Source organism: Pleurodeles waltl, chromosome 7 (genome assembly GCF_031143425.1).
Source record: "Pleurodeles waltl isolate 20211129_DDA chromosome 7, aPleWal1.hap1.20221129, whole genome shotgun sequence".
Lineage (NCBI taxonomy): Eukaryota > Metazoa > Chordata > Amphibia > Caudata > Salamandridae > Pleurodeles > Pleurodeles waltl.
Genome location: NC_090446.1, coordinates 1095691580 through 1095713831, shown reverse-complemented (window position 1 = coordinate 1095713831; position 22252 = coordinate 1095691580).

The following is a 22252-nucleotide window of genomic DNA, read 5'->3' as shown; positions in this document are numbered from 1 at the left end:
GAGAAAACCCCAGAGAACTAGTTTGGCAGTACCCGGGGTCCATGCTGGAGCCCCTAGGATGCATGGGATTGGCACCCAAATACCAATTCCACGATCTTAGACATGTTACATGGCCATGTTTGGAGTTACTATTGTGAAGCTACATATAGGTTTTGACCTATATGTAATGCACACGTGTAATGGTGTCCCCGCACTCACAAAGTCTGGGGAAATTGCCTGAACAATGTGGGGGCACCTTGGCTAGTGCCAGGGTGCCCTCACACTTAGTAACTTTGCACCTAACCTTCACTAAGTGAGGGTTAGACATATAGGTGACTTATAAGTTACTTAAATGCATTGTAAAATGGCTGTGAAATAACGTGGACGTTCCTGTGTAAGAATTGTCTGAGCTCCCTCTGGGATGCAAAAGAAATGCTGCAGCCCATAGGGATATCCTGGAACCCCAATACCCTGGGTACCTAGGTATCATATACTAAGGAATTATAAGGATGTTCCAGTGTGCCAATTAGAATTGGTAAAAATGGTCACTAGCCTGCAGTGATGATTTTAAAGCATAAACACTGAGGTTCTGGTTAGTAGAACCTCAGTGATACAGTTGGGCACCACACAGGGAACACATATAGCCCACAAACTATGAGCACTGGGGTTCTGGCTAGCAGGATCCCAGTGACACAGGCACTTTACACTGCACTTAAGTAACTTATAAGTCACCTCTATGTCTAACCCTCACTTGCTGAAGGTTAGGTGCTAAGTTACTAAGTGTGAGGGCACCCTGGCACTAGCCAAGGTGCCCCCACATTGTTCAAGGCAATTTCTCCGGACTTTGTGAGTACGGGCACACCATTACACGCGTGAGCTACATATGGGTCAATACCTATGTGTAGCTTCACAATGGTAACTCCGAACATGGCCATGTAACATGTCTAAGATCATGGAATTGTCCCCCCCAAGGCAAATCTGGTATTGGGCTGCCAACTCCATGCATCCCTGTGGCTCTCGCATGAACCCCTGGTACTGCCAAACTAGCTCTCTGGGGTTTTCTCTACAGCTACCGCTGCTGCCAACCCTCAGACAGGTTTCTGCCCTCCTGGCGTCTGGGCAGCCCAGTCCCAGGAAGGCAAAACAAAGGATTTCCTCTGAGAGAGGCTGTTACACCCACTCCCTTTGTAAATAGGTGTGAAGGGCCTGAGAGGAGTAGCCTCTACTAGCCTCTGGGAAAACTTTGAAGGGCACAGATGGTGCCCTCCTTCCATAAGCCAGTCTACACCGGTTCAGGGATCCACCAGCCCTTGCTCTGGTGCGAAACTGGACAAAGGAAAGAGGAGTGACCACTCCCCTGTCCATCACCACCCCAGGGGTGGTGCCCTGAGCTCCTCCAGTGTGTCCCAGACCTATGCCATCTTGAATGCAGAGGTGTGAGGGCACAATGGAGACCTCTGAGTGGCCCGTGCCAGCAGGTGACGTCAGAGACCTCTCCTGATAGGCTCTTACCTGGTTAGGTAGCCAATCCTCCTCTGAGGGCTATTTAGGGTCTCTCCTGTAGGTTTCTCTTCAGAAAGAAGGTGACCAGAACCAATCTTGCCCATCCCAGGATCAGGAGGTAGAGGAGGGGGGTACCCATCCAGACTCAGAGGAGTCCCCTGAGGATGCTGGGGAGGGTTCTTCCAAGGACCTGCCAGCTAACAGGCCACCTAGTGCCACTGGTAGTGGGAGGGGGTCACACATTAGTAGGGCACCTTTCACTCCTGAATGCCAGGTTACTAGAGTCCAGCCAGTTAGGGACAGGTCCAACTCTGCCAATTCCCACATTTCTTCTGTGTCTCACAATTCCCAAGCCTCCCACTCTGAGGATAACTTAATGGAAAGGGAACTCAGAAATCTGAGGTTGAAAGAGGCCAGGCTGAAGCTTAAACAGCAGCAGCTGGCCTTAGACAGTGAATCTCTGGATGTGGAAAGGGAAAGGCAGAGGATGGGGTTAGTTCCCCATGGTTGCAACAGCAGTGTTTTTGATAGCAATCCTGTTAGGGAGCGAGATTCCAGAAACCTGCATAAGATAGTCCCCACTTACAAGGAGGGGGATGAAATTAACAAGAGGCTTGCTGCACGTGAGAGGGCCTGTATGGTACAGTTTGTCCTTCAAAGGCAGTGGGCTGCTACCTTGTGGCTATTCTTCACTGGTAAGGGTAGGGATAGGCTCCTTACTGTCAGAGAAAGTGATGCTAACCATTACAAAGTTTTGAAGGATGCACTCTTTGATGGATTTGGCTTAACCACTGAACAATACAGGATTAAGTTCAGAGACACAGGAAAAGAGTCCTCTCAAGACTGGACAGACTTTGTAGACTGTTCAGTGAAGGCCTTGGAGGGTTGGTTACATGGCAGTAAGGTGACTGACTATGAAAGCCTGTATAATCTGATCCTGAGAGAGCATATTTTGAACAATTGTGTGTCTGATTTGTTGCACCAGTACTTGGTAGACTCAGATCTGACCTCTCCCCAGGAATTGGGAAAGAAGGCAGTCAAATGGGTCAGAGCAAGAGGGAACAGAAAAGTTCATACAAGGGATGACAAGGATGGCAAGGAGAAGGATGGTAAGTCTTCTGACAAAGGTGGAACAAAGATAAAAAAACATTCTGGGGGTCATTACAACCCTGGCGGACGGTGTTAAAGCGGCGTTAAGACCGCAAACAGGCCGGCGAAAAAAAAAAGGGAATTATGACCGTGGCGGAAACCGCCAACAAAGACAGCCACTTTAACACTCCGACCGCCATGGCGGTACAGACAAGCAGCGCGGTGGTCACCGCCAACAGACAGGCGGAAGACAAAGTACCGCCCACAGTATTACAACAGGCCAATCCGCCACCTTTTCCGGGGCGGATTCACCGTGGATAAAAACATGGCGGAAACAGCCATTTCAATGGGAAAACGCTCACCTTAACACACTCCACGAGGAAGAAGGGCAGCATGAAGCCGGAACTCCAAATACTCCCTGCGATAGTCTTCCTGCTCCTCTACGATCATCAGCAACGCCGCCGCTGAAGACAACGGTGAGTACTGCACCTACGACATGGGGGGGGAGGCAAAAGTCAGGGACACACACACGCAACACCCCCACCCCGACCCTCGCACACTACAACACACACACCAATGCATCTGCAAACATCACAGTAACAACCCCCAACACCCCCAGAAGAATGCAAAGACAAAAGGAAATGTGTTCAACCATTGTAATGTATCAAAATACAGTAAGCTAATATATACAGATATATATTCACATTCAAAAAATTATACATCAAGATTAGTAGTGCAGGTATGCACCATTCAATGTCCGTGGACCACTGGGCCCAAAATGCATGGGCGAGGCCCACACACGATACCTGTCCAGAAACGGAGAGAACACTGCTGGGGCATCAGATCGAAATACAACAGGCACCTCAGGGGGAAGGGAAGGAGGGGCACCTCAGCCGGATGACAGCACCACGCCAGATCCACGACGGGGCACCATGCCCATTGATGTATCCTGGGGAATGCAAAGCCACAGTCTCACAAGTCTTTTCAGTGGGTGGTTTGCCCACTGTACCATCCTGGGGAGTGCAAAGCCACAGCCTCACAAGTCTTTTCAGTGGGTGGTTTGCCCACTGTACCATCCTGGGGAGTGCAAAGCCACAGTCTCACAAGTCTTTTCAGTGGGTGGTTTGCCCACTGTACCATCCTGGGGAGTGCAAAGCCACAGTCTCACAAGTCTTTTCAGTGGGTGGTTTGCCCACTGTTACATCCTGGGGAGTGCAAAGCCACAGTCCCTCAAGTCTCTTCAGTGGGTGGGTTGCCCACTGTTACATCCTGGGGAGTGCAAAGCCACAGTCTCTCAAGTCTCTCCTGTGGGTGGTTTGCCCACTGCTTTATCCTGGGGAGTGCAAAACCACAGTCTCTCAAGTCTCTCCAATTGGTGGGTTGCCCACTGCTTTATCCTGGGGAGTGCAAAGACACAGTCTCTCCAGTGGGTGGTTTGCCCACTGCTTTATCCTGGGGAGTGCAAAGCCACAGTCTTTCAAGTTTCCCCAGTGGGTGTGTTGCCCACTGCTTGGTCCTGGGGAGTGCAAAGCCACAGTCTCTCAAGTGGATGTCATTCACCACTGGTACAGGAGGGGGCTTTGTGCCAAGAGTGCTTCATCCTGCCAAAGACTGGGGGAGTGGATGTGATTCTCCACAGGTTCTGGAGGGGGCTTTGTGCCCAGAGTGCTTCATCCTGCTAAGGATTAGGTGAGTGGATGTGATTCTCCACTGGTTCTGGAAGGGGCTTTGTGCCCAGAGTGCTTCATCCTGCCAAGGACTGGGGGAGTGGATTTGATTCTCTACTGGTTCTGGAGGGGTCTTTGTGCCCAGAGTGCTTCATCCTGCTAAGGATTAGGTGAGTGGATGTGATTCTCCACTGGTTCTGGAGGGGGCTTTATGCCCAGAGTGCTTCACATGCAGTTTGGCAGGTCCCATTCCCTCAGTTGGGTGTGTGTGCCATGAGATTGCCTGGGAACAGGTAGCATGATACTCCCTGGAGGCAGAGACAGACTCGACCCTGCTGCGACTTCTCCCTGCCAACTGCTGGTACTGCCAGTGCTGGTAGTGTTGCCTCATGTAGTGTGTGCAGGGTCCAGGACGTCTCCTGCAGCCTCGGACGGCTTCCCACTGGGGATGATGACCATGTCAGCTGTGGTGGCACGGTCTGAGCACGTCGCTGGGCTGGTGGTGGTGGTTGCGGTGGTGTCTGGGGCGGAGATGCTGGCGGTGGTGCAAGTGTCAGCACCTGTGGAGGGACACAGCAGAAAGTCTCCTGCAGCCTCGGACGGCTGCCCACTGGGGATGATGTTGGGGACTCTTGCTGAGGCAGCAGACGTACAGGTGGCAGTGCAGGTGGCGGTGCAGGTGGCAGTGTAGGTGGGGGTGTCCACCGCCGTACAGGTTGATGTTCTGGTTGACAGTAGGGGTGACTCTGGTCCCTCAGCCGGAGGCTCCATGCCCTTTCCTGACTTGCCCTTCGCCTTGTGTCCCTTCCCCACCTTTGATGTTGCTGCTGGTCCCTTGTCTCTGTCCCCTTTTGGCTTGGAGGAGCCCTTGCTTGGTGGTTGGTGTGGCTTTTCCCTCCGGCATGTGGGCACCTTCTTCACCTTGACAGGTGGCGGAATAGGTGATTCTTTCCTCACTAGGTGGCACACTGGCAGCCCTGATGGGTGCTGCCCGCGATATGACCCGACTTGCTGAGACCACAGTGCTGGAGGATTTGGTGGCTGAGGTAGTGGGCTGGGACCTGGACAGCCTGGCCCTAGGGGAAGGACAGAGGGAGGTGTAGGGAATAGGTCAATGTTAGCCAGGAAGAGTTTCTTAGACACACTGGGATGGGAAGATGGAGGGGGTTTGGGAGTGGAGGAAGAGGTAGTGGTTGTAGGAGGTGTAGGTCTGCTGAATTTGGGTGAAGGTGCATGTGCTGGAGGCTGTTGTGAGGTGGATGGCTGTTGGGTGGGTGTGTGCCTGCGTTTGTGTAGTTTGGGAGGAGGGCTCACAGACACACTGGGAGAGGACACAGGGGATGTGTGAATGGTAGTGGGGGTGGTGATTGCAAGTGAGCGGTGTGTGGTGATAGGCGTGCTGGTGATGGAGGTAGTGGATAAAGATGTAGTGCATGCAGGTGTGAGTGGAGACGAGACAGGTAGGGAGGAGGAGGATGTGGAGGAGAGTGACACAGTGGAGGCAGTGGATGTTGGTGTGTCTGAATGGGGATGGTACTTGTTTGAGTTCCTGTGGGATGTGTGGTGCTAATGTTTGCCATGCCCACTCTTGTGTGTTGATGAGTGTGCATGCTGGTCTGATGGTGTGCTTGGGATAGGCTGAGGTACAGGGGATTGGGTGTGGGTGGAGGAAGTTGGAAGGGGGAGGCTAGACACAGGGACAATGGCTGTCATCAGTGCTGAGGCCAGAGCCTAAAATGCTCTCTGTTGGGCCGCCACGCCAGAATGAATGCCCTCCAGGTATGCATTTGTTTGCTGCAAATGCCTCTCAACACCCTGGATGGCATTTAAAATGGTTGATTGCCCAACAGTGAGGGATCTCAGGAGGACAATAGCCTCCTCACTGAGGGCAGCAGGGCTGACTGGGACAGGGCCTGAGGTGCCTGGGGTGAAGGAGATGCCCACTCTCCTGGGTGAGCGGGCACGGGAAACTCAATGAGGAGCTGCTGGGAGGGCAGTGGTGGTAGGGGGGGTGGCGGCTATACCTGTTGATGCAGTGGGCACAGAGGTGCCCACCACCGCAAAGGAGCTCCCATCAGAGGAGGAGTCGCTGTCACTGGTGTCTGCTCCTGTCCCCGTCATGGAGCTCCCCTCGCCCTCCGTCCCACTGGTGCCTTCTGACTCTGTTACTTCACCCTCCAGGGCCATTTGGGTTGCAGCTCCCTCCTGCTCCGGTGCCAATGCTCCTCTGCCAGGTGATGCTAATGCACATAAGGACAGGGAGACAAAACAAAAAGGGGGGAAAGACCGAGGAAACACATGGTCAATGCCTGCAACACCACTACCGTTGGCAGACACAACAACAGGGAGCAGCCCTATACACTAAACCATGCACTAATAGTGCAGGGGAAAAGCACATGCCCATTGGGGACTGTGTCTATACCCATTTCATGCACAGCTGGAACCCATGGGAGCCTGACTAGGTGTAGAGGGAAAATACCACCTTTGGGGTTGGAGTGGGAATGAGCCTGAAAATCAATGGATCTACTTATGCACGTCTGCCCTGACCTAGGGGAACCCACAGCCCACCTCCTCCACCCAGACACCTCGTCAAGCACGCAGAGTCAGCTGAATGAGAATGTACTCACACCCTTCTGGCTGCTGTGATGCCCTCAAGTGCCCATCCAGCTCCGGATATGCCACCGCCAGGATCCGGTACATCAGGTGGGTCATTAGCGACGGGCACCTCTTCCACATTGGTAGGCCATCCCCAGTTGGGCCTCCACTGTCTTCTTGTTGAAGAATCTTTTCCGGCAGTGGGTGCTCCATCTATGGTAGACCCCCAGGGTCTGCACTCCCTTGGTGATGGCATGCCAAATACCCTTCCTCTGGTGGGAGCTGACCTAGAGGAATAGTGAAGTTAAAAAGGATGTTACTTTCCCATACAGTTCTTCTCACACAAACCTCCCACCCTGTCCCAGAAAAACATACGCTCATCCTCACATGCTGGCCTGTCCCCCCCGTCTCTTCCATCCATGACACTCCATACAATCATGTCCCATCCATCATGCACACGGTTCACTCACCTGTTTGTCTGGAGGACCGTAGAGTAGCGTGTACTGGGGGAGGACCCCATCCACCAGTTTCTCCAACTCCTCCACAGTAAAGGCAGGGGCCCCTTCACCAGACACTGTAGCCATTGTCGCTTCCGGGTGCAGGTCACAGCAGCATTTGCAGTGTAGGTCCTCTCTTGTTGAAGGTCAGGTTTCAAATGAGTGAACAGATGGAAAATGGCGCTCACTTCCCCGGTCGTGCGTACCTCCACTGCCGGCGTACATCGTCATTGGCTCCTGGAACCCGTAGGGCCCAATGATAACCAATGATGGATTGCGCAGCAGTCTTCGACCGTCTACCGCGATGCTGCACAACGCCAGCGCAGTTACCTCATTTCCCCTTGTCCCACCTTACAGGTCAGGCAGCCGCCATTTCAGAGGGCCACATGGCAGGCCAACTAACTGCGTCATACTTATTTAGGCTAGGAATACAAACAGACAAAGGCACATAGAGATAATTTTACGATTGTGCTAAACACCCTTGTGAAACCTATGTGGTGTATGACCCTCTGCTCACCCTTCTCCTCCATAGGGCACGTCCGCTGGGGCAGGTGATGAGATGGCGGCATCCTCCGGTGTACAGACCCCTGGTTTACCTGTCGACAATGGAAGACAGATACATCATTATCACTTACAGACTTGATCGTGCAACAATCCAGGAACTGTGTGCCCAGTTGGAGCCAGACCTGATGTCAGCTATCCGCCATCCCACCAGAAACAACAGTAGCCATGGCATCAGGGATGTCACAGCCAATGTTCTCTAAAGTGTTGTCCAGAGTGTTATCTGCCCTGCTGAAACATATGCGCAGCTACATCGTTTTCCCTCAGGTGGAGGATCTGCCGACAGTGAAAGGTGACTTTTATGCCCTGGGACATATCCCCAACATCATTGGTGCTATTGATGGTACACATGTGTCCCCCCGCAGGAATGAACAGGTGTACAGAAACCAGAAAAGCTACTATTCTATGAATGTTCAGATGGTGTGTTTGGCAGACCAGTACATCTCCCATGTGAATGCCAAGTATCCTGGCTCAGTGCATGACGCTTACATTTTGAGGAATAGCAGCATCCCTTATGTGATGGGGCTTCTCCAGAGGCACCATGTGTGGCTAATAGGTGAGCCCAAGGTCCCCACACAGTTTAATTAGGTGTCTGGGTATGGGAGATTCCCTAATGTTTGGAGGATGTCTAACAGTTGTCCCTCGATATTTGCAGGTGACTCTGGTTACCCCAACCTGTCATGGCTACTGACCCCAGTGAGGAATCCCAGGACAAGGGCAGAGGGACATAGGCGAACTAGGAGGATAATAGAGTGCACCTTCGGCCTCCTGAAGACCAGATTCCGGTGCCTCCATCTGACAGGTGGATCCCAATACTACTCACCGAAGAAGGTGTGCCAGATCATCGTGGCATGCTGTATGTTCCACAACCTGGCTTTGCAACACCAGGTGCCTTTTCTACAGGAGAATGGGCCCGATGGTGGACTTGTGGCAGCTGTGGAGCCTGTGAGCAGTGAAGAAGAGGAGGCAGAAGAAGAAGATGTAGACAACCGTAACAACATCATCATCCAATACTTCCAGTGAGACACAGGTAAGAGGATGGAACTGCTTCCCAGATCTCACACTATTGTAGGACCTAGCATAAATCTGCCTTTTTACCTCTGTGTATGGTCCCTGACATGTCACTTTGCCTTTCCATTTTACAGATCTGGGTCCCACTTTGCGCCCTCTGCTATGTTTACTGCTGGCCAACAACTGTGTAACATTGGTATTTGAACATGTACATTGACATTGCTAGATTTCTGAGAGGTTGCAATTACACATTTGTGAAAGTACAGACTGACTCCATATTGATTTGTGATTCAAGGGTGTTTATTTCTGTGCTAATAAGTGGAGGGGGTGTGCAATATGCTGGGGTGATGGTGGAGGAATGTCCATGGTAGAGTTCAGTTCCTTGGTCTCACAGGTGCATTGTCCATGGGGGCATAGGAAGGGGAGCAATGGTAGTTTAAGGTGGACAGGGTGACAAAGTGGGACAGAAGGGTGACAATCAGGAGGGTCTTTTTTCCTGGCGGGGGTCTTGGCAATGTTCTCTGACTTGTTCCTGGATCTCAGGAACCGTTTGCGGGGTGGTTCTCCTTCTGCAGGGGGTGGGGTGCTGGTGGCCTGTTGGTCCTGTGGCGGTGCCTCCTATCCACTAGCGCCGGCGGAGGTGGAGGGCTGTTCATCGTCCAGGCTAGTGTCAGGGGCCCGTTTGTGTCCCACTGTGTCCCTCATGGTGTTGGCCAGGTCTGCCAGCACCCCTGCAATTGTGACCAGGGTGGATCCCTGATCCCAAGGTAGTGTTCCTCCTGCAGATGCTGGGTCTCCTGAAACTTGGCCAGTACCGTGCCCATAGTCTCCTGGGAATGGTGGTATGCTCCCATGATGTTGGAGAGTGCCTTGTAGAGAGTGGGTTCCCTGGGCCTGTCCTCCCCCTGTCGCACAGCAGTCCTCTCAGCTTCCCTGTTGTCCTGTGCCTCTGTCCCCTGAACCGTGTGCCCACTGCCACTGACCGTCCCAGGTCCCTGATTGTCTTGGGTTGTGGGTTTGCCTGGGTTCCCTGTAGTGGTGAACACACTACTGATTGACGTGTCCTGGGGACAGTGGGATTGGCCCGCTGGGTGGGTGCTGTGGTAGTGTCTCCTGAGGGGGGAGGGTCTGTGGTGTCTTGTAACAGTGGCAGGGGAACCAACTTTACCGAGGTCCCTGATGGGCCGGGCTGGTCATCCTGATCCAGGCGTGCAGAGCTGCTGTCATCACTGTGGGCCTCTTCTGTGGGGGGACTGGATATGTCTGGCACCTCCTGTCCGGTGATATTGGGTATGGGTCCTGTTGGGGTGTAAATGCATAGTTTTAGTATCTGTGTGGGCCAACTTGTGCATTGCTTGAGTTACCCTCTACTCCTGTGCTTGCATTATTGTGTTTGCCATTGTGTGATTGTTGTTTTGGGGTCTGGGTAGGTATCTGTACTGTACATGCTTTGGTGATGGGTGTCCATGCTTTGGTGTTGCATGCAGGGCCTTGGTATTGGGATGGCTGGGTTGTGATAGTGGGGCATATGTGAGGTGTTGGAGTGATGAGGTGAGGGTGGGGGTATGTGATGGCATGCAGGTGGGATGGGGTATTTGGTAAATAAGACATGACTTACCAGAGTCCAGCCCTCCTGCTCCTCCTGCAAGGCCCTCAGGATGCAGTATTGCCAAGACTTGCTCCTCCCATGTTGTTAGTTGTGGGTGAGGAGGTGGGGGTCCACCGCCAGTCCTCTGTACAGCAAACTGGTATCAGGATACCACTGAACGCACCTTCCCCGGTAGGTCATTCCACCTGTTCCTGATGTCATCCCATGTTCTTGGATGCTGTCCCACTGCGTTGACCCTGTTGACGATTCTCCGCCACAGCTCCATCTTCCTAGCTATGGAGGTGTCCTGCACCTGTGATCTGAATAGCTGTGGCTCTACCCAGATGATTTCCTCCACTATGACCCTGAGCTCCTCCTCAGAAAACCTGGGGTGTCTTTGAGGTGCCATGATGTGGTGTGGGTGATGTGTGAGGTGATGTTTGTTGTGCTATGTGATATGTTGTGTTGGGGGGTGTTGTGTGAGGTGCGTGGATGTTGTATGAGTGATGGTGTTGTGTGCCAGTGGATGCTGGTGTTGTGTTTGCTATTCTCTCTCTCAGCTTTTTCAAAAAAATGTTGTTGTAAGGGTTTGTGGGTAATGTGGGTGGGTGTTTTATAGTGTTGTGAGTGTGTGGGTGTGGTGTGTGTATGTGTGTCAGGTGTGTGTATTTTGAATAGTCCAATGTGGTTGTGTTTTGTAAATTTGTGTGTATTTTGGGCACGGCGGTGTGTACCGCCAATGGATTACCGCGGTTGAAAGACCACCACGTTGATTCGTGGGTCGTGATAGTGTGGCCGTATTCTTGTTGGCGTTACGGTGTATATTTTGGTATCGCCAATATATCACTGACTTTTGGAGTGGAGGACTTGTGTGGTTGTCTGTACTGTGGCGGATTCCGAGATGTGGGTCGTAATACTTGTAGCGGATTCCCACCGCCGCCACGGTATGTTGGCGGTTTTCAGCACTGCAGTGAGCGGGATTTACCGCCAGGGTTGTAATGAGGGCCTATATGTCTCCCAATTGATTTCTCATAGTCCCTAGTGATGCACCAGAAAATATTATAATTTCTTTACATTTTTCCTCCAACCCCTACCTGCCATTTGTCTACTTCTGTTAGACCATAGACGTACATCAGCATTTATTTTTTATGGGTTATTCCATTTTCCTCGCACAGCCTGCCTGCCGTAGGCATACACCAGCATTCATTTTGAAGGATTATTACTCCATTTTCTTTGCACCACCTGCCTATCATAGGCCCACAACAGCATTCAGTTTTTTGAAGAATTATTTTATTTTCCCCACATCCCCTGCCTGCCTATGTGCACATCAATATACATTTTTTAAGGATTATTCCATTTCCCCCACAACCCCTCCGTGCCATAGGCACACACCACCATGAGATTTGTATGGATTATTCAATTTTCCCCACACCCCACTGCCTGCCATAGGCACACACCACTTAGATGCACATAAAGCAAGCAGTTATGTGTGTTGTTATCCCAATTTAAAATATGATATGGTGTGCATTGGAATCGATACACTATCGGTGGTAATTGATTATTTGGAATAAACTCACTATGTTATATAAGCTGTACTATGAATATTTCAAACTGCAAACTATGCCACATTTCACTGATTTTTTTTCTTGTTTGCTTAGTTTTAGTTGCGCAAGATACATCTCCCAGTCTTGCCAGACAGAAGGCCGGCACAAAGTAACATTACCACAACACATGACTTCTCTGCTTCCACTTGTGCAGTTAAGTACCAACTGACAGAGCTTGAAGATGGCCCCAAACAAATGTGCTGGCAACAAAGTGTCCAGTGATAAGGAGAAGAAGCAGACTGCCACCACTGGCTCGCCACTATCCTCCTTTTTCAGGCACCATCCTGTGTCTCCGGGAGCAACCTGGGAGCACTACTCCTGCATCAGTGATGACACCACCCCAACCTAAGGCTGTGTCTCTCAGTGAAGCAGCCAGTGCAAACATAGCGATGAGCAAAAAATCTGAATAATAGTACTTTATTGTCACAGGGAACTAAGCAAAGTGGACAACAGGAGCCACATCCAGAGCCAGCAATAGTTCTTTCTGAAGTAGGAACAGAAAAGGAGGGTGAGCTTCCTGCTGAGCAAGATGTACCTCTTCTTGAAACATTGCCTTCCTGATCTCCAGTCTTCTCCAAACCGTACCTCTGATGTTCTGGGCATAGAATGGACTGCGGCTGAGTCTGAGTGCCTGCCACAAGAGACAAGGGAAAAGGAAACTTCTTGAAAACCTTAGAATCAGACGAGGAGGGCAAGCCAGTCATTATCATGAAAGCTGGCTCATAGTACCCTGCCACTAACCCTCCTATTCTACCTTCTCAGGATGTGGCATTGGATCTGCCACAACCACCCCACCAGCTTTCATATGTGTACGGGCCCTGCTGAGGTATGCTTCCCCTACTACCTCAGTTGAAGTACGCACTGCAGAGAAGCAATCATCAGCATACCCAAATACCTCCAGTTCTTCAGGCTTTGGAAGTAGCACCAATGGCACACTAAAAATGTTTTCCTCTCCAGTTTGGGGCTCCTTTGCTGTTAGCAAATAAAAGTTAACATTGCAATTTGCTCCACTTGTCAGACTAAGGTTCTTTGAGATAAACCTGGCTCACACTATGGTGCTGGAGATGAAACAACCCGTAAGAAAAAAAAACACAATCTGGTGGGAGGAGCACCTTTATAAAAATGCTGCAGGCGGTGGTGATGATAAGAGGGAAATCAGCTCCAATCCCTAAGCAGCCCTGTTCCCAGCAGAGCACCAGCAGCATCACCCACATCAGCAACCTTGATATGGCCCAAGACTAAGATGGACACACCATTGCATACAGTGATGACTACCCCAGGATGCACCTTGAGTCTTCCACCTCCTGGTATTCTCCAGAAGACACCTGTGTCTCTGGCACCACTACAGAAAAAATACAGGCCACTATGTTTAAGTAGTTTAAGTTGGTGGGGGCCTGTGAACGCACTCACCCAATGGCACGGTTGTACAATGGGAAACTGGCTAAAATGTTAGTGCTGGACTGCCACCCTTTTAATTTTGTAGAATGATTTGGATTATTAGCACTTGGGTGGCCATCTGCCAGAAAATGGAAGTTTCCCTGTTGGACCTATTTTGCCAGAGTTGCGGTTCCAGCATTCCATCATGATGTGCTGCAATTGGTTGGACACGCTTTGCAGCAAAGTGTGCATTATCCACCTTGTGAGAGATAATTGGACCAGTTGTAAAAAAACTGATTACTTGTGTAACACTGCACACTGGATTTCTTTTGTGGGGGTTAGACAACAGATATCTCCAGGTCTCAGTGTTGAAGAAACCATTAAGGGCATTCATTGTCATGCAATAGTAGCAATGTTCGTCATGAGAAATCCTATACAGCTGCAAACATCTAAAACTTTAAGAGCAAGGGTTTTCAATGGCTATGACAGTGAGGTCTCAGAAGTGCATTTGTTGCGACCGACAATGACATTAATATATTCAAGGCTATGGAAGATGGTGGATATTAAAGCATCCTGTATTTGGTAAACTGCATCAACCTGATTGTGCAGGACTTTTCTAAAAAAAATATTCAGCAACATGACCACCTGCAGAAGAAGCAGTTGAGGATCATTAAGTGGACTCATAGAGTACCAGTTAAATCCCTCATAGAAAGATGCCAACACATTGGAAGTCTATTGTAGGAAAGCCCTCCTTTTTGCCCTGGTCACCCCCAAACTTTTTGAACAGATACTGGTGGTTACTGACTCTTGGCTGTGCCCTGGGTACTGCTTATCAGTCCCTGGGCCAGTGCTCTGTGTAAAGTTGATATGCAAATTAGGCTAATATATTTGGCAAAATTAACCTACCTATAAGTCCCTAGTATATGATAGGGCATGTAGGTTTAGGGACCCCACCATAGGTGGTGCGCCCATAGGTGCATGGCTGAGGTGCCCAGTGTCATTTTAAAGACAGGCCTGCCTTGCTGGCTGCTTTTAAATTAAAGTTACATGAAAATGTGACTTTGGAATTAAAAGTAGTTCCAAATTCTTAAACGACCTTATTTTTAAATATAAGTCACCCCTAAGGTGTGCCCTATGTGCCCCTAGGGCTAGCTGCCATGTACGTATAAGCAAGGACCTTATAAAAATAGTTTTAGGGAGGCGTGTCCAAGATGGCGGAGCGCTAGGACGTGTCCGCCAGCTCTCCGCCGCTCCGATCCAGCACAGTGCCCCGCGGCCCGTGGGGGGGTGAAACCTGGAGGATCCCCCCGTACTGTGAGGTGCCCCCGGGTGTTTGCTCCGCTCGGCCGCAGCCGGGACCAGGTTGTGCCGCTCCCGCAAGGGGAGCTGGCCTCGGCCCCGTAGTTGGGTCGGGGCCGCAGAGCAGCGCGGGAGGCGGCTTGGGCCGCAGGACGGGCCTCTACCCGGCGGCTCCTCCAAGCCTGGCGTCAAGGGTCTGAGGGCCTGGGGGTTTACCCCGGGCCCCACAACAGTTGGATTGGTCTGCGTGTACCCGGCGCCTGGTGATCTAAGCGCCTGGAAGAGAAGGTGCTCCCTCGTGTTCGGCCAACCGGGGGGGACAAGCAAGACCTCCTCACCTTGGTGCCTTGGAGTCGGCTGTTTGAAGTGCGGGACCCCAGCAGAAGGTAGGGGCTCAGAGGACAGGCCTCACCCCATTATTTGATCTCTTGATGACCGTGGCCCCGTGACCTGTGGAAGGTGTGCCAAGAGCGGACTGTCGCGGAGAGTGGCTGCTGGGGGTTGGACCTGGGTGCGGTCCTGCCCGGGGGGCCCATGCTGACTGGCCCCGGACAGAAACCCTGGATTCCCTGAGGCAGTGAACTGGTGTGGAGTGACCAGGCCGGCGTACCATGGTGGCATCAAAGTCTAAGCGCGAGTGCTCGGTGAGGGACATGATGGCAGGGACGCACCTGACATCTGGCACGGCGGCGGAGGATCCACCTGAAACGAGGGCCCTGGAGAGTCGCGGGGAGCCAGAGCCAGAGGAGACTTCTCCCGTTACGAAGGTCTTCCTGACCTCCTTGTTTGAGTCGCCTCAGGGAGACATCCAAGAGCTGCGTAGGGACATCTCACAGGAGGTGAAGGAGTTGCGAGGAGAGGTTTCCTCCCTGGGGGAACGTGTATCGCAGCTAGAGGATAATGAGATCCCTCGCGGTGAAGAGGTTGCGGGCCTGCAGCAGGATGTGGTCCATCTCCGAGAGCAGCAGGACCTCCTCCAGATGGCGGTTGAAGACTTGGAAAACCACTCAAGGCGACAAAATATTCACATTAGAGGGGCTCCGGTCGGTGTTGAAAAAGAGGACATCGGGGGCTACGTGGTGGACCTGTTTTGCTCTTTGCTGGGCCCAGATGAGACACGGGAGGTAGTCCTGGACCGGGTACATCGAGTTGGGCGCGCTGGAGGCCCTGGAGACTGCCCCCCTGACATTTTAGCCTGTCTCCACAATTTTATCCTTAAAGAAAAGATTCTACAGCGGGCCCGCACCCTCTAAAGTGTACACTTTCGTGGGCATGTACTCCAGCTATTTCATGATCTGTCGGTGCGGACCTTGCAGAGGCGAAAAGAGTTCAGACCGATCACAGAGCATTTGAGAGCACACAATGTGTCATATTCCTGGGGCCATCCGTTCCGACTGGTTTTCCGCTGGGAGGAGCAGATCCGGCAAGTGAAAACCATTTTGGAGGCTGGCTGCGTCCTGGGTCTGGAGGACATTGGCCGTGAGTGGAGTGAGGGAGAAGCTCTGCCGGCGCGGGGCTCTCCTCGTTGGCGGAGAAAAGAGAAGAAAAGGAAGCTGCAGCGCCCGACGGCCTTGGAGTTGAGCTCCGAGAGAGAGGCCGCTTTGATCAACGTGGCCGGCGGAACCTCGACCTAGTTTGGACTCCCGGGGGCAACCAGGATTGCTACTGGCCGCATTGCTAACAATATGCTGACCGTTGAAGAGGGTCGGGCGGCGGGGGCTGTGGACCTGATCACTCGATCTGGTTGGATATACTGCCCCGTGGAAACTGCACCTCGCGATTGCCGACAATCGAGGACTTCTGTGTTCTATGCACCTGTTGTGCTTATTATTTGTTTGTTGCTGGGTTTCCCTGCGATGCTGGCTTTTTGCGGATATACTCTTAGGCCTGATTGCTCTAGGTGGTCTAGATGTTAATGTAGGGGGTAGTCCTCTGCTGTACCTCTGCCTTCTCTGTTGGCTCCCCTCATTATAGGCTATGATCATTAAATGTTTAAGTTTAAATGTGAGGGGGCTCAATAACCCTACTAAGAGGTTGGCCATCTTGTCGGCTCTAGAGAGATCGGGGAGTCATATATGTCTCTTGCAGGAAATGCACCTTGTCTTTAAAGATACCTACCGTATGCGCTCTAAGTGGTTCCCCAGGCAGTTCTGGTCCTCGTTACCATCAAAGCATGCAGTGGTGGCGATACTTTTGTCACGTACATTTCCGGGGGAAGTGTTATCAAAATTGCATGAGATCCCAGGGAGGCTTTTGGCCATGAGACTTAGACTGGGTTTTTTTTCCTTCACGATCGCTTCCCTTTATGCACCTAATTCCCAACAAGAACTCTTCCTGAGACAGTCTTTGACTCCGCTGCTCAAATCTCCTGATGGTGCTGTTTTGCTGGGGGGCGATTTCAATTTGATGATGGGCGGGGTCCTGGATCGCTCAGGTCAGCGGTACTGGCAGATGGTGTCTCTGTCGGATGCAGGGTGGCAATGGCTGAGCGAGTGTGGTCTAGTGGATGTCTGGAGTGTGCACCCCTCGTTCAGGGACTACTCCTTTTACTCATCAGCAACCAAAACATACGCTAGGTTGGACCTCTTTTTAGCATCCCAGGAGCTTCTCTCTAGGGTTAGAGACGCAGTGATTGAGCCGCGGGCCCTCTCAGATCATGCCCCAATTATAGTTGAGATCCACATGGACATGGAGAGGGTTGGTACATCGGGATGGCATTTTAGGGATTCGATGCTTCAGAACGCTGCAACGGTAGAGGTGATTCAAGGGGCAATAACAGACTACCTTAGTTTTAATGACGAAGTGACAGTAAGCATTGCAACACTGTGGAGGCACTGAAGGCTGTGGTGAGGGGTGAAGTGATGTCCCTTTCTTCTAGGGATAATAAGGCAAGGAGTAGACTTAGGGGTGACCTAGAACAGCGAGTAAGGGTGTTAGAGCGCTCACATAAACACACCGGTGCTCCTAGAATTTGGCGAGAGCTCGAGAAGGTGCGAAAGCAGCTGAGTAGATTGGATTGGGACAGGGCAGAGTACGCGATGGCCCACCTCAAACATAAGTACTATGTAGGAAGCAATAAGTGTGGGAAGTTGCTGGCACATAGGTTGAGAGCGCAACGAGCAGCATTAATGATAAAAATGGTGCGCTCCCCTTCTGGAACAGAAGCACACATGAGTGACCAAATAGCGCAGGCTTTCGCGGAATTCTATCGAAATCTATACAGGGCTGAAGTACCTTAATTCCTTAATACTTTAATTCCAGAATCCTTCTTAGAGGACATAGCAATCACTCCCTTGTCTTTGAGAGAGGCAACCGCATTAGACTTACCTATAAGGGCTGAAGAGGTTATTTCAGCGATCGCTCGGCTGCAGACCGGGAAGTCACCTGGTCCTGATGGATTCTCAGCGCTTTTTTATAAATCCTTCTGTGTGGAACTTGGTCCTGTTTTGGTGCAACTTTTTAACTCTTTTCGTCAAACGGGCGCTCTTACGCCTAGTATGTTAGACGCGACTATCGTGGTTATCCAGAAGCCGGGGAAAGATCCTGAGGAATGTGTCTCGTATAGGCCGATCTCCCTTCTGAATATTGATGCTAAATTATTCACTGGCATCTTGGCACATCGTCTCAACTACTATATGCCGGGGCTTGTGGATCCTGACCAGGCGGGATTTATACCGCATAGGCAGTGTAGCGATAATACCAAGCGATTGCTTCACCTCTTGGATAAAACCGAACGCTCTCATAGGGCGGCGCTCTATCTATCTATCGATGCTGAAAAGGCGTTCAACAGGGTTTACTGGCCATACCTGTTTAAGGTGCTTGGGCGCTTTGAACTGGTATCGGGCTTTATGGCATGGATTTCCTGCAAATTTCAAGCGCCTCGGGCGGCGGTTCGGGTTAATGGGACAATTTCCTTGCCGTTTGCCGTCCAAAGAGGCACCAGACAAGGGTGTCTGCTTTCGCCCCTCCTTTTTGCGCTCTACATGGAGCCTTTGGCGCAGAGGCTCCGGGATAACCCTCAGATTAGGGGCGTGAAGTTTGCGGTAGATGAATATCTCATATCACTTTACGCGGACTATGTCATCCTTACTCTGGCGGAGCCTATGACTTCACTACCGGCGCTAATGGGTGTCCTAGAGGAATTTGGGCGGGTCTCGGGGTTTCGAATGAATATGCTTAAATCACAAGCCATGGGCAAGTTTATTAGTGCGGAACAGGAACGGGACCTGAAGGTCCAATTCCGCTTCACATGGTTCTCCACGGGGCTTCCATATTTGGGGATCGAGCTGGGATCCACAGTCGCCCGCACAGTGATGGTGAACTATGCAAAACTGACTCAGGAGGTGCATTGAGACTTAGAGGCGTGGGGGAAACTTAAATTGTCTTGGTTGGGTAGGGTCGCGGCAGTGAAGATGACCATTTTACCAGGTATACTATATATGTTTCAGGCGCTCCCGTTGGAGCCTCCACCACGGACGATAGTGACCCTCCAAACAGCAGTTCTAAGATTTATATGGGAAGGGAAGATGGCGCGGTTATCGCGGCAGATCCTGTATCGCCCCAAGAGAGAGGGGGGACTGGCGGTCCCCTGTCTCCTTCGATACATCCAAGCAGCTCAGCTGCGTTTCCTTTTGGAATGGAGCCGACCATCTTCCGAGAAGCATTGGTGTTTTATGGACCAAGCAGTGATGGGCTCTCACATATGGAAGGAACCCTGGCTTAGGCATCGTCACAGGGCACAGGGATTGTATATATCTCCGGTCACGGGGGTTTCGCTGAGAGTGTGGGGTCGGGTGGCCAACGGGGTGGGTTTGACGACCTTCCCGTCTCCAATGACTCCTCTGGGCGCAAACCCCGATTTTGGCCCGGGCCTATATTCTAAAGCAATGCGTCGGTGGTATGAGGGGGGCTGCAAGAGGGTGGGGTATTTATTAGATGAGCAGGGGGTCATCCCTTTTGACCGGATGAGGGAGCTATATGGCCTAACCGAAGCTGGATGATGTACTATCAGATAAGACACTGGGCCCTGCTTCCAGCCAACAGGTTATTAATAGATAGACAGTTAACACTGTTTGAAAAATGGATTCTAACGAAAAAGGATGATAAGCGCGTGGTTTCTGAGCTTTATGTCCTCCTACGGGGAGGTCCGTCTGACCAAGACTAAGGGTCAACTGAGATGGGAGAAGGAACTTGAGAGAGAGTTATCAGAAGACGAGTGGGAAAGTGTCTTTTATAGGGCGCACCACACAGCTTTCCACTCAGCAGGTACAGAGACAGCCTATAAAGTAGCCTCCTCCTGGTATTACACCCCAAGTAGGATTCACGCCTGGGATCATAATAAATCTAGTCTCTGCTGGAGGGGTTGTGGGGGTGGAGGTTCACTTGTGCATTTGCTATGGCATTGTCCCAAACTACACCAGTATTGGAAGGACATACTGGATACAGTGGGCAGGGTTTTTGACACTCAGATCCCTAGATTTCCTGCCTACGTCTTGCTGGGCCTTCCCAATTCTCTCACCTTTCCCCTGAGATCATTGAAGGGTCGACAGATGGCTTTAGCCTTGAATGAAGCAGTACAGTTGTTGCTATCTCACTGGGGGACAGAACGGATCCTTGTGGCTGCATAAACTCTGGTTTATCCTCACCATGGAAAAGCTCAACCTGACCTCTCAGTAGCGAAGTGGGGACTTTAAGGATCTTTGGCAACCATTTTTGTGTATTCTGTCCGAGGAGTTCTCAGAGCTGACATGCCCAGTTTATTGGAGGGTTCTGAACTTGAATTGTTTGTAAGGGACTGTACCTGTAAGGAGATATGTTTATAGAATTAGATCCATATGGTATTAGAGCCTGGGAGTGTCTGCTCATTGAATAGCTAGCCAGAAGTGGGGAAACGTAGTTACATTAAATTACTAACCTTATTTTTCTGTTGTTTCGCATTAAGTAAGCTATTAATGAGCCTTTTGGCAATATTGTGTTGTATTGCATATGCGATGTTTGAAATTGAAAATTTAAAACTAATAAACAGATTTGATCCATAAAAATAGTTTTATGCCCTGATGAGGTAAAACAGTCAAATTTGTTTTTCCCTCATTGTGGTGAATGGCCTCCATAGGCTAGAATGGGGAGACTTTATTTTAATTTTAAAAGCCCCCTTAAGTGAAAGATAACTCACGCTTGGTATCAGAGTAATTGTTATAATAAATTCTGCAAGTTCCAGTTGTTCGATTTAATATAACTTGTTCAGGTAAAGAGTTTTAAACTTTACCTGAAAAGATGGCAACTTCAGCCCTGCAGTGTTTTTGCTGCTTTGCTCTAGTTGGCCAGCCTCTGACACCCTGGCCAGGGTGCCTTGATGAGGTGTGAAGTGGCCTGGCTCCACACAAAGAGATGTGCCTGGGGGAGGAGATCTCTCCTCAGCGGATAGGGAAACAGGAAGGGCTGCCAAACTGGTTTTCAAAGGCAGGGAAGGACATTTGGAGCAACCCAGTAACACCCTCACATCCTGCAAACCTAGGATTAGATTTGGAGAGGGCAGGAGAGGGGTGTGTTTAGGATTTGTAGCCGCACCAGTGGGTGGGCTCAGTCAGATGTAACCTCCAAAAATAATTTTCAGCCATGATGGATTTTTGAGGAATGTTGCTCCCTGGGATTGATTTTTGTCACACTTCCCAGGAAGTGAACATCACAGGGGGAAGGACCTTGCACTCGATTGGAGAACCAGGACCCCCTGCTTTTCACCCAGGAGCAAGGATAAAACTGGCAGACCTGCACCCACACCTGAGATCCCTACAAGGAAGAACTACAGGAGAAGAAGGTCTGCCCTCCTGGACCCCTGGCCTTCACTGGACTCTGCACTCTAGAGGATTGCACCAGCTGCACACTGGGGCTTCACCACAAGAAGGACTTTGTCTGGCTTCAACAGGTTCAAGAAGGGACTCCCTGTTTGCTACAGGTGAAAACCTGCTTACCAGAGCCCCCTGCACCAACTCCTGAAGAAACCAACCAGTTGACCACTGTCAAGTGGCCAAAAAGGAGTTTGCGCCAGGTGCATTCTGGGAGTTGTAGTCTGCACCCTCATGGAGCATCTCAGAGCTTCTGGAACCTTGGGGTGAGTTGTGGACCTCAAAAGAACCCTAAAGGGACATCTGGAAGAAGATCCAAAAGTTTGGAGAAGTTTGGAGAACTTTTGGAAAAAAGTTTCATAAATGGACCGACCCGCTGCAGCAACTCCAGGTGGCTTGCCTCAACTGCGACCTGGCCTAACTTGCAGGTTCGTCCTGCTGAAGAAAATCTCTGAAAAAAGTCACTAAGTCTGAACGTAGGAATTTGACCGGGACCTCCCAGGCAGTGTATCCGAAGAGGGCTCCAGGGATGTTGGATCAAGATTCAGGTTGTCCCCAGTCAAAGGATTTTCATCTCGAAAAAACAACTAAGTCTAAAGGTAAAACTCTCCACCGAGGGCTACTGCGACACGTATCTTCA